Genomic DNA, 13,395 nt, shown 5'->3' on the forward strand with positions numbered 1-13,395 from the left:
TACATTAGACGAAATTTTCAGGAAAAAAATTCCAATAATCTCACTAACCTACTAAACTCTTTACATTTCCCTTTTCTTTCTGACTTTGATCCTCTGGCACTATGTTTTTGTTTGATTGCTTATTTAATGGACTATTTTTTAGAGCAGTTTTAGGTTCACAGAAAAACTGAGTGGAAGGAACAGCGATTCCCCATATAGCCCCCGACCCACACATGCACAGCTCCCCCATCACCAACATCCCACATCCAAGTGGCACATTTGTTATAATGGATGAATCTACATTGACATATGTACTTTTTAAAGAGTTGACTTTTAGATTTAATACACATAATAAAAGTTACTTTTTTAAAGTCATGAATGATATACTGTCATTTGGTTAGCTATAATAAATTAATTTCTCAGAAAATTTTTCAACACAAGTGTTGATGGCAATGAATATATACATTGGGCAGATTCTCTCTCGCTCTCTCTCTCCATATATATATATAAAATTTTTTTCTATTGATTTTTAGAGAGCCTGGAAGGGAAGGAGGGTGGGGCAGGGGTGTGGGGGGAGGAGAGGAGAGGAGAGGAGAGGAGAGGAGAGGGGAGGAGAGAGAGAGAAACATTGATGTGAGAAAGACACATAGATTGCTTGCCTCACTCACAGGGCCAAGATCGAACTCATGACTGTTTGGTGCACAACTGAGGCTATATTACCACTTAGCCACACCGGCCAGGGCTATAGATATATGTTTATTATATATATGTATGTATATGCCTTTAGTATGGAATCTTCATAACTAACTGGCTAGTCACAGCTGTTTCAGCTGATCTATTTCCAAAAATCAGGCACACACAGAAAGCTTAACATCATAAAGTTTTTCATTATTTAAGTGCCTCACTTACCAAAGTATATGTGAAACAAATTTTCTGGTGTTAAAATACAAAAAAATGTATAAATCCAAAAAGCATCTTGAGAGTTCACCAAGCATTTTAGTTACAGTATAATTATAACTGCCCAATTATGCTTAAAAAGAACTCTTTATGAGTTGTGAAAATGACATCTGTTGCAATACCACACAGAATGAATTCATGGAAATAGAAAATCAGGTCAGTCAAATCTTCCTTAACTCTCAAATGACTAACTGGGAATTTGCAATAATTCCAAGATTACAATTTGTATAAGGTCAAACAATCTTGCATGAGTTGGTCTAAATACTACTCCATACTATTTAAAAAAATAAACTGTTTGCTAAAACCCATTTAATAATATGCATCAGACAAAATTCTAGGGTTAACTGCATGATATATATATTTGCAAGTTACACAACATCCTTTTTTATTCCTTCAATGCCCCTAGAGCAGTGGTTCTCAACCTGTGGGTCGCCACCCCTTTGGGGGTTGAACGACCCTTTCACAGGGGTCGCCTAAGACCACTGGAAAACACATATATAATTACATATTGTTTTTGTGATTAATCACTATGTTTTAATTATGTTCAATTTGTAACAATGAAAATATATCCTACATATCAGATATTTACATTACGATTCATAACAGTAGCAAAATTAGTTATGAAGTAGCAACGAAAATAATTTTATGGTTGGGGGTCACCACAACATGAGGAACTGTATTAAAGGGTCGCGGCATTAGGAAGGTTGAGAACCACTACCCTAGAGACAGTATTAAGAAACCCACTTAGCATACTTTAAATTGATTGTTAAACATAACAAAAGTCTGTATTTTTATCAGCAGCCTGTAACTCATTTTTCAATTTCCTAACCTGTCCCTTATCTGTGGGGAGTTTTAGAGTATAAACATTTTCTATTATAATTCTATCAAAGAAAACCATAGACCTCCCTCTTGGACTACACAGTGAAGTGTACTATTATCAGGAGCCTGCTGAAGACAAAGCTATCACTACTATGACTTTAACGGTAGCATTTTCCTTCACATCTGCACTTCAGCCAGCACAAGCGTACATGACCAGGCAACCCAGCTGTCTGCTGGAGCCTGCTGCCCCACCCTGGCAGCCCCTGCTCAGAGCCCACGTAGGAGACATCTGGAAGAAGGAACTCTGGGAAAGGAGACACTCACAATTTCGCATAAAAGTCACAGAACTCCTTGTAGACTTTGACATCACTCTGCCTGCGCTGCAGTTTGGATACAGCCCTCTCGTCTTCATTGCCATTAGCCTGGCGGACACTGCTCAGGGCTGTCTGAGGGATTTCTTCCTTTTTTGGGATTTCAGAGGGGTGGTGCACCCTACTCGGGAACGCCATCATGGGTGCTCTGGAGCTTGGAGCCCAGGGCAGAGAGCAGCGGGACAGGAGACCAGAGAAACAATGTCCAGGCCTCCCCTTCTTCCGTGCCAGGGTCACTCCCACTGTCCTCACACACGTCAGCCCCAGGCTTGCTGACCTTCACATTAAGAGCTCCAGCAATAAAGAAAGTCCTGATTTACAGAGGCATTTTGGAAGCTCTAGAAAACATCACAAAAAAATAGCAACGCAGTCTTTGCTGAACAGCTTCCAATGGGCTGTAATCTCTACTACAGGAAGAGAGGGCTGTCTGGCAGGCCTCCAGAGAAAGAAATAGCCATGTACGCTGCTGGCTGCTGCTGGGCTTCAACAACACTAACGCTGTGCTTCTCAGCCTGGGTGAGCATAAGCCTCTCCTGGAGAGCATGTCATCCCCCACTCCTAGAAATTCTGTTTTCAATAAGCTCCTGGTGAGGTGGCACTGCTGGCACACTCTGAGGAGCATCCCGATGCCCAGGCCATACTTGCAGATGTGCCCTATGTTCCTTCCCCAGGATTCTGAATTAGTGCAATAAAGAACTATGTTTAACTTACTCTCCTCACAAGTGGCACATACTAAGAGTTCAATAATGTATTCAGTGAATTGATGTATGCAAGAGTTAATAGGAGCTGGAATTTAGTTAGAACTCTTTGTATCTGATTCCCAGCTAATCCTGTAAGTTAGGTGAGCTAATATTTTTTGGTCTTTATCACGAATAAGGATGCCACTGGCATGTCTTATTACACCATATTACAGGTCTTGTAATGATGTCAGCAGAGAAGATGATGATGATGATGTAGAACTGTCAGGTTCTTATTTGTTTGTTTGCCTTACAATATTCTTTACAGTCCTTAATTTGTATTAGGTCCAGTGATTGTAAATCATGTTCATTTTCCTGCCAGAAACACCATCAGATCCAAAATATTCTGGGGGAGAGATACAAACCATAGCAGGTAGGACTAGGACCCTTGCTGAGTGCCCCTAACAGCCTGTTAGATGCCAAGCCACACACAGCGTTTCTGATGTTAAGCTGACCACTCTGGGTCCCACAAAGAGTGCTGCAGAGCTTCAGATTCCATCCCAAACCAATTCCATGGTTCCAGCCCAAACCAATTCCACTGATACAACACATGGTTCCAGCCCAAACCAATTCCACTGCTCAGGGCTGTCTGGGGGATTTCTTCCTTTTTTGGGATTTCTGGGGGATTACCTGCTAGGTCCTACTGTAATCTGGGGGATTACAGTAGGGTGCACCACCCCTCTGAAATCCCATGGTTCCAGCCCAAACCAATTCCACTGATACAACACATAGCCAGAGGTAAATAACGTTTTTAGACCTATCATACAAAAATAAACTGCAATTAATCCCGGGAACTTGAATACTTAAAGCCGGGATATAATCATGAGCACTGCCAAATTTAAAAATCAACTTTTTAATAACTGGTATTTCTAAATTAAAATTCTCTCAAATAGCAACTACTGAATTATGTACATCACTACCAAATATTTCATCTATGTGATTTTTAAAACCCAAGGTGAACATGTTGAGCAAATGCCATTGAAACACAGGACTCTAGCCCTAACCGGTTTGGCTCAGTGGATAGAGCGTCGGCCTGCGGACTGAAAGGTCCCAGGTTCGATTCCGGTCAAGGGCATGTACCTTGGTTGTGGGCACATCCCCAGTAGGAGGTGTGCAGGAGGCAGCTGATCGATGTTTCTCTCTCATCGATGTTTCTAACTCTCTATCCCTCTCCCTTCCTCTCTGTAAAAAATCAATAAAATATATTTAAAAAACAAAACACAAAAAAAACAAAACCAGGGGACTCTAATATGGCTAAACCAAACACTTGGCAATAACCTAACTAACAGCATGAAGCATCTCTAATGTCAATCAAAGGCTTCCATGAATGCTGGGGTATTCAAATTGTTGAGATGGCTTGGTTAAATTACCAATGGTAAAATAAATTACTTTCACTGTGATTCTCAATCCCACTCACATGGAAAATTTAATCTGATTTTTCCTTGTTACTAAAAAAAAACAATCATAACATGCAAGTAAAGATAATGGAGCTGGAAAGTTCTTTCCTGTTTCCCAGCTTCCTGGGCAAATGCAGTTTTCTTTTTACAGACGGTGAGGAAATAGACAAAAACGGGTGAGAAAAGGATATGGATTGCAATGAATATGACATTTTGCTCTGTCTGTTCAAATTGTTTCCCAATTCCTGATTGCACAAGCAAAAAGTAAGTATTCATTACAACAGGGGCGAGACAGTGAGAGTGAAATAACGTGCACAGCTCAAATTTAAAATGAAGAAAACTGAATTCCACTGGCATTGCTTTTCAGGATCATGATCAAAGCAAGGAAGAGCCTTTTGGGCCCCATTAGAGTATATTAGAAATAACTGAAGAGACTAAGTGAAAAACTTTAGCACCTAACACAAATGAAGAGGGAGTGAATGATCCCTATACACTATCAACTGCCCTTTTCAGCTCCATCTCATCCCAAATACTCAGACCAATCCAGCAGTGACAAGGAGGCTGTGATCAGAGAAGGCGATTTGCCATCTTCATTGTAACACCCTTTCAAAGGAAACTCACCTAAAGTTAGACTATTTTTAGTGTTGGAGACAGAAGAGTTCTAGCACCCCAACCTTTGTGGTATTTTAAGAAATGTTCATACCCCTCATAAAAAATGAGTGAATATTTCAATTTCAGGTTGAAATATTTCAGTATGTAAACTAGAAGGCACACTTTTAGTCCTAAAACCAACAATTAAAACACAGTGTTTCTATTCTCCATGCAACTGTTTTTACTCAGGTACATTCTGAATCATGTGCAGAGAAAACTTAAAAAGAGTTCAAGGCTTGTGACCCCTCCTGTCCACACGAACACAGCAGACCTGACTAACTGCAACTAGCTGCCTGCCTCAAGGGCAGAAAGACATTCTCATCACAGAAGGGACCCACCATAGGCAGGTACAACACTAGGCTAAGAAAGCAGCAGAACGTGTAGCAGAAAAGCCCAAATCATCAATAGCAGAAAACTAACGAAGAATTTGAACAATGGGGCAGCCCCAATTTTGCAAGCCCCAAGTGTGTAAAATATGAGCTCACAGGACCATCATTTTGTTTGATGTTTAATTTCCCTACCTCCTTCAGCCCAAAAGTAATTTACTGCAGAAAATTAATAAAAGTCAGAGAAGACTCACTGATATTTCTGCCAACTATAGATAAGCACTTTAACATTTGATCACTATTTAATATATGATTTTAAATAAAAACAGGATTGTTGCAAGGTGACTGCTCAGAATTACTTTTAATATTATGATGATCAAACATCCCTAGTACTGGGTGATACATCCAAAAAAACATGTGGACAAGTGCTGGTGAGCTGCTTCCTTCTGCAGGAGCTCAGACAAGTTCCATGGAGCTCATGGACTTCAGAGGACTTCCTCCTCCAAGTAAAGGCAACTAATTTAACTATCATCACTACAGTGTGAAATCTATAAGCTCTCTCACAAATTTTCTCTCACTGAATCCCCATCCCATGGTCACTCAAATAAGCAGTATTTGGTCAACTGAAAAAACATTCTGAAAATTATCTTTCATAGACTGTTCAACTTTTCAATTTTTAAACATCTTTACTGGCAAATGTCTCTGTAGCAGCTCCTGTTATTCAAATAATTTCTTTCTGGCATTTGTATTGTGACCTATTAACACATATTCTCACTCCTAAACGTCTTTTCAAAAAGATATATTGTGTCCTGACCAAATAGACAAGTTTAAGAAAGACTTGTATTTCAAATATACAACAGTATTATTAGCTAAAGAGTGTTGACTTAAGAGAATGCCCACAGGGAAACTCTTCTAGTGTATCTGTGAGCTCCTCAGACACTGTGGTGGCTGCCAGCACCAAGTTTTCTGGCTCTAATTATATCCTTAATTTAGTTCTGACTCAGCTAGGAACAGCTCACTGAGCACTGACCTTCAGCTAAATTGGTAGGGGAAGTCAGGAGTTTTTATTTCTTGACTAAGTTTAACGTGAGGTCTACTTTCCTCAATGATAAGGTAAACGAAAACGAGAATTTCAGTATGGAAGGACAGAAAAAACATTTTACTCAAGTCAAGTAAAAACAATCCTTTCAAATTTAAACCTACATATATTTCATTCCCACTTGTTTTCTTTTTAACATAGGACATGCTTTCATGTATATGTTACTGTATTAAGCAACATTTGAAAATATTGGACAGGATTAAGCAGAACTGAAATTTGTATTTTGCTAACTTTTAAAAAGTTCCTCCTCTTTCATTAACTTCAAGCTTCACTAAGTGTATATAGAAAGTCAAGGAATTATTTTAGCTACCATGACTTAGTTTTTCCCATATGCGTGACCTCAAGCAGTGAAAATGAGAGGAGGCCACAAGAGGCCTACCTATGGCTGTCAGTATAATAGTGTCCAACACATCCCAGGTCTTCAGTTTCTCCCATGTGTCTTTTGCATGTTTCTCCTCTTATTCTGGCTCCTGTCCTCAGCCCTTCTCTCTTCCCATTGAGCTTACCATCTTCTGTCACAGGAGGAAATTGGGTTTTTGAAAGCAGTTTATAGGGTTAGGTGGGAAACTCTTCGTTCAATTCCTTTAGCTCTTCTCAAGAAGCCATATTCTAAAAAATCTGGCAATCCTATATAATAAAAGCCTAATATGCAAATTGTCCCCTCGACCGAAGTTCCACTGGGAGTTCAACCTCTCGACCAGTCGCTATGACATGCACTGACCACCAGGGGGCAGATGCTCCAACCGAGAGGTTAGTTTGCTGTGGGTGTTTGGTGGGCTGGACTGGAAAGGGAGATGTGAGGTGAGAGCCATCAGGAAGCTCCCAGAGTTTGGCCCGAACCCCGGTTGCACAGCCCTCTGCAGCCTGTGGTGTTCCCACTGCGCAATTTATAATCTTCAGAGCTGCTTCTTTGTATTTGTTAAGTTTCACTAACTACTCCAGGAGAGCGGGTAGCACCATTATGGGCGACAGGACAGGCGCACCTGCCCAAGGCCAAGGGGCAGCCTTGGGCTTGTGGTGACACAGCAGAGAGGGGGGCGGGGCTGAGTCAGAGAAATTGAGTCCAAAACTTGAAAGGAAACAGGAGGCAGCGAGGAGTGGAGGGTGACAGCTGCGCAGGGGCCTAGAAAAGTTGCTGGGTCGGGGCAGCCGAGGAGCCCGGTGCCTCTCCCAAGGGACAGGCTCCACGTCCGTCCCTCCCTCTCTTCCTCCTCCTCCTCCTCCTCTTGACCCGTCACCCCAGCTCTCCTCCAGGCCCTGTCTGGGCTGGCCTGCTGCAGCTCCGCACCACGGCAAGGCCTGCCCCGCCCCGCCCCGCCTTTGGGGAGCTCAGCCACTGGAGGAGAAAGGGGAAGGCTGCAGACAGGAGGTCACAGGGGGAGGGGGGGGAGCAGGGCCCACCAAGTTAGATGGAGAGGAAGGAGGGAGAGACCCCACAGGACTGGGAACAGAGATGGGCAGGGAAGGAGGGCTGTGCAGAAGCATCGTCTTTGGTTGAAGTAGAAATCCTGACCCCATTTTACAGACCCCATCAGAGTCTGTGTGTGTGTAGGGTGTGTGTGTGGGGGGGGGGGCGGGCGGGGAGCAAAGACAAAAGAGGGTGTAAGGGGACTGGATGGAGAGTGGTGATGTTTGATTCATGGCCTAGTTATATTTATTTATTTATAATTATTTTTTAAATATATATATATTTTTTATTTTAGAAAGGAAGAGAGAGCGAAGCATCAGCAATGAGAGAGAATCATTGATCGGCTGTCTCTTGCACAGGCCCTACTGAGGATTGACCCAGCAACCCAGGCATGTGCCGTTGACCAGAATCGAACCCGGGACCCTTTGGTCCGCAGGCCAGTGCTCTATCCACTGAGCGAAACCAGCTAGGGCTATTTTTATTTTTGTTAATACTGTATATTTTTACTGATTTCAGAGAGGAAGGCAGAGGGAGAGAGAGACAGAAACATCAATGATGAGAGAGAATCGATCTCCTCCTCCTGCACTCCCCCTACTGGGGATAGAGCCCGCAACCCAGGAATGTGTCTTTGACCGGAATTGAACCCAGTTATCTTTCAGTCCACAGGCAGTGGCTTTATCCACTGAGCCAAACCATCTAGGGCGGCCCATGGCCTAGTTAAAACTGCTGCAGTAGGCTGAGCAGGGGTCTTACCATGATGGTGTTACCTGATAATGAGGGTGTCTCTCCTTATGTTGGGATAATCAGAACTGCAGTGAAGTAAAGACACACCCATGGAGCCTGCAAAGGGTTTCCACTCACACAATGCAATTTACTTCGTGTGGCAACTGAAGAGGGTGAGCAGAGCCTTGGAAGGACATGAGGTCTCCAAGACCAGGGGCTGGAGGGAAAGTGCGTGCCAAGCATTCCACGCCATGAGTTACAATCTATATATATAAAAGCCTGATATGCTAAGTGTCTGACCGAGCGGTCAACCGACTGGTCGCTATGATGACTGGTCACTATGATGTGCACTGACCACCAGGGGGCAGATGCTTTGACCAGTAAGTTAGCTTGTTGCTGGGGTCCGGCTGATCAGGACTGGGCCAGATGGGGTTGGACACACCCTGGAGCCCTCCCACAGTCTCTCCCCAGCCACCAGCCCTGATCGGGACTGGACGAGATGGCCCTGATTGGCCCTGATCACCGGCCAGGTGGAGGGACCCCACCTGTGCACAAATTTCGTGCACCGGGCCTCTAGTAATATATAAAAGCATGATAATTATGACTGCAGACAGACCCACTCATTTTCTTGATGGAACATCTTTGGTGTGCCAGTTACAGAGTTACTGCCTGCTCTGTGCAAGTGGTTGTTCTCCTTTGCTGCACTGGGGCTTTTCAGTAGAGGGCGCTAAAGAGACCTGTTGGAGGAAATGTTTTTGCATCCTGGTCCCATGTGCTCACTTGGCAAGTTCCTGAGCATAGGGCTTTCTTCTGCACTAGCCTCCTGCAGCACACACAGCTTTGTCGGTGGTCCAGCTCTTACAGGCATGGCACCAGAAGCAGCCAGGGGCAGGCAGCTTCCCTGGTGGTTTTGCAGCAGGTGGCCTCAGACTCTTACGGTGTGTGGCAGACCACAGCACACTGACCCTCCCCCACTCTCAGCAGTTCTGTAGTGGAGTGCGTCTGGTGAGACACCTCACAGGAACTGCCTTCCTGGTACCCCAGAGGGAGGGTCTCCTACAAGTTGACATTTGTAGCAAGTTTCACTGGCCTGGCACCATAGCAACTTCTCTGCCGTTCTGTGAGCCTCCACAGTGTGTGCATGCAGGGGTGTGACATTCTATCTCAGCTCCATGTAGCTGCTATTCCTATAACCTTGAATGTTCTACGTCTTACTAGCCAATCCTTTATTACCTCAGCCTCCTGTTAGAGTTGACAATTCTTCCTATCTTTATACTAAACCTTACTCATTCAAATTACTATGTAGTTCTCTCCTAATCGAACCCAGACAGATACAAGAGGCTAAAGTCAGGACTCTGTTCTTAGAACCTCATAGGCCCTTTATTCAACACGAAACACGTTTCACTTAGCCACTTAAAACAATTGTGTATGCTTTTGAAACTAGTTAGGAATAAAGGATTAGGTTATAAAATAAAAGTACCGCTGAAACCGGTTTGGCTCAGTGGATAGAGCGTCAGCCTGCGGACTGAAGGGTCCCGGGTTCGATTCCGGTCAAGGGCATGTACCTGGGTTGCGGGCACATCCCCAGTAGGAGACGTGCAGGAGGCAGCTGATCGATGTTTCTCTCTCATCGATGTTTCTAGCTCTCTATCTCTCTCCCTTCCGCTCTGTAAAAAATCAATAAAATATATTTAAAAAAAAAAAAAGTACAACCTAGACCAGGGGTGGGCAAACTTTTTGACTCAAGGGCCACAATGGGTTCTTAAACTGGACCGGAGGGCCGGAACAAAAGCATGGATGGAGTGTTTGTGTGAACTAATATAAATTCAAAGTAAACATCATTACATAAAAGGGTACGGTCTTTTTTTTTTTTTTTAGTTTTATTCATTTCAAACGGGCTGGATCCGGCCCGCGGGCCGTAGTTTGCCCATGGCTGACCTAGACAGTGTGGTTAGTGTTTGAGTGTCGATCTATGAACTAGGAGGTCATGGTTCAATTCTCAGTCAGGGCACATGCCCGGGTTGCAGGCTCAATCCCCAGTAGTGGGCGTTCAGGAGGCAACTGATCAATGATTCTCTCTCAATGATGTTCTTTAAAAAGGAAATTAACCAGAAGATAATCATGGCCCATCTATATGCACATTTTGATAAATCAACATATTGAAGGACACACCTGGGAAGCTAATGAATATTCTGTTAAGACCCTCACCTGAGATCTCTCCCAGCATTTTCTCCAAGAAAAGATAAAAAGACTCAAGACAAAGGGCCCCATCAGACTTGCAACCAGGGAAGCAATGGGCGGCAGCAGCTCACCTCGGGCTAACCCCCTGAACCTGTCTCCAAGGCCCCCTTATTCTCTGACTTCCCAGTGAGCTGACAGCAGCCCCTCCTTGGTTCACTTTTGTCACTGTGACATTTACTTCTCAGTGAACTAAGAGCAGCCAAGCATGGCCCACTTCTTTCCTACATTTCTAAAAAGTCAAAGCAAGCCTAGGCTTTCCTGTTGCTTCTTCTATCCTGAGCTTTTTTTGTTTCACTGTCCCCAGCTTTAATAAATGTACTCTCAAAATCACCTGGACTCACGTTGACAAATCTTTCCTGTATGAAGGCAAGAACCCACACACTGCAGGTCAGCCCGAGGCAGACCAGTGCAGGGCCTGGTAACAGTAGGAGTGATAAATTAACATGAAAGTCACAAAAAAGTGAATGCTTGTGTGGAAGATGGAAGCTGTCATAACAGAGAACAGAAAGTAGCCCTGTAGACATTCTTTCCCTCCCTTCACCAACATCCTGATAGAAGAATATCTGTCACCCCAAACAGGCCAGTGACTAACAGACTTCCCCTGAGCTGTCTTTGTGACTGGACGCCTGAGGACACCTCTTGTTCCTTCTCGTAGTGCTTCACCTCTACTCTGCCACAGAGTCTAGAGCTACTATCCAATTCCCAACTCAATCACAAACCTTCAAAAAATACTACTTCTAAAGAACAATGTGCACGAAAGAATCAAGAAAAAGGCTTTCACACCATAGAGCTCAGGGAGTCAGTTATGTTTTGTTATGAGGCACTCGCACATATGTATGTTAATATTTAATGACTCAAGTAATATAAAATGAAACTTAAACCTTCCTGATTACAGGGCAAGGACACCCTGCTCTAACCCTTTCATAAACAGAACTGATATCAGGAGTGGGTTTCAGTGTAGTACAGCAAACTTGCACAACTCTGTGCCTATCCCCACCCTTCAATTCCAGCCTTTAACCCAGTGGTTCTCAACCTTCTGGCCCTTTAAATACAGTTCCTCATGTTGTGACCCAACCATAAAATTATTTTCGTTGCTACTTTATAACTGTAATGTTGCTACTGTTATGAATCATAATGTAAATATCTGATATACAGGATGGTCTTAGGCGACCCCTGTGAAAGGGTCGTTCGACCGCCAAAGGGGTCGTGACCCACAGGTTGAGAACCGCTGCTTTAACGAAACACAGTAAAGAGTAAAACAGAACACAAAAATGTCATCAAACTAACCTGGCACTAGGTCAAATTTCTAAGCTGGGAAAACAGAACAAAATAGTTCAGTTCTCAAAGAGCATAGACTCTAGTAAGAAATCAAACTGTCAACTGATGGACAGGAATCCACAATTTTGGGAAGTGAAGTGGGAAACTTTATTCAGTGCAAATCAGCTCAATTGTGATGCAGCACAGCTGTGAAAATAGCACAGCTGTGAGGCCACCCTGGGGCCAGCCTCCTTTCAGGCTAGACAGCTCTGCTCTGCTCAATGGTCTGCTCTGTACTGGTCTGCTCTGGCGAGACAGCTTTAATATTTCAGCTCAGTTGGGGAAATGCAGTCTTTAATCTTCCATGGAAAGGGAAAATGTGCTCCCAGAGCCAGAGGGGGACTGAATTGTAGACAGCAGTCCCTACCTCTGGTCCCTGATTGGTCTGTCCTCATGCAAATAAGGACGCCAAATCCTCACAATTTGATTGGTCTAAAATGCACTGTCCTAATGGAGAATGGAGTTGCACTGATTGGTTGGTAAAGATGTTGACGGGGATATAGTTGCACAGCTCCAATTAGATGGGGAAAGCATCAGTTCTATTTGTTGAGATAGGATTCCAGAAACTCCTTTTTAAGGGCTGGTTCAGATGCAGGAACACAGTGCAGGTAGACAGTTCAGTGCAGGCTTCTTCCTGAAGTGCATACGGCATGAGAGGCCCCTGTATAGAAATGGGTGCTACGCTCTGGTTTTTAAAATTTGAGCTCAGTTAGCCACCAGGAGCCTTTCTTAGTAGATGTCTTCTTTCTCAAGGTTCACCAAATTAAATGACGAGATTCTGATAACAGTTCAAATAAAGTAAAATCATATGGACTAAATATAAATAAAAGAGCCATCTAGCCCTGCGGACCCTGAAAAAGAAGTTACCTACCAAGAAGGACTCTTGGTACCTAACTGGGCTTAAATGTAAAAGCAGAGTCTAGCAGCCACGCCATATGTGGGTGTTGGACCAGCCCAGTCCGCATCTCCACCCCTCCTACCAGTCTCAATGTGCTTTCTTCTTTAATCGTCTAGTGGTAAGACTTCCATTCAGCCAGATTTCAGGCAGTTCTGAAGATGGCTATTCTGCATTTTAGTTGTAACTGTGATGTGGCTGTTGGAGGATGTGAGTACTGAGTTTACCTACACCTCTATCTTAATTCTTCTCCTCCACTGATTCTTAGAGAGTGTGGAAGGGAAGGAGGAAGGGGGAGAGAGAGAGAGGGGAGGAAAGAAAGAGAGACATCAATGTGAGAGGGACACATTGATTGGTTGCCTCCTGCACACATCCCAATGGGGCAGGGGATTGAACCTGCCACCCTGGTATGTGCCCTTGATATGGAATTGAACCTGAGACCCTTCAGTGCAAGGGCCAATGCTCTAACCACCGA

General features: G+C 43.8%; 1 protein-coding gene across 9 annotated transcripts in view; it reads right to left on the bottom strand.

The window, feature by feature from the left end:
- The window catches only part of LIMS1 (LIM zinc finger domain containing 1), a 124,081-nt gene that overhangs the window by 30,061 nt on the left and 80,625 nt on the right, over positions 1-13,395 (bottom strand). The window contains exon 1 of one of the 9 annotated variants that reach the window (XM_036352473.1): positions 2,080-2,228. The exons of 7 other annotated variants lie outside the window; for them this stretch is intronic. The gene's annotated coding sequence lies outside the window, so the exon portion shown is untranslated. Of the gene's footprint in view, positions 1-2,079; positions 2,249-13,395 lie in introns of those variants that run through there. One more of the 9 variants, XM_036352472.1, reaches the window with a different exon arrangement.

The sequence above is a fragment of the Myotis myotis genome, unplaced genomic scaffold (genome assembly GCF_014108235.1).
Source record: "Myotis myotis isolate mMyoMyo1 unplaced genomic scaffold, mMyoMyo1.p scaffold_m19_p_2, whole genome shotgun sequence".
In the NCBI taxonomy this organism is placed as follows: domain Eukaryota; kingdom Metazoa; phylum Chordata; class Mammalia; order Chiroptera; family Vespertilionidae; genus Myotis; species Myotis myotis.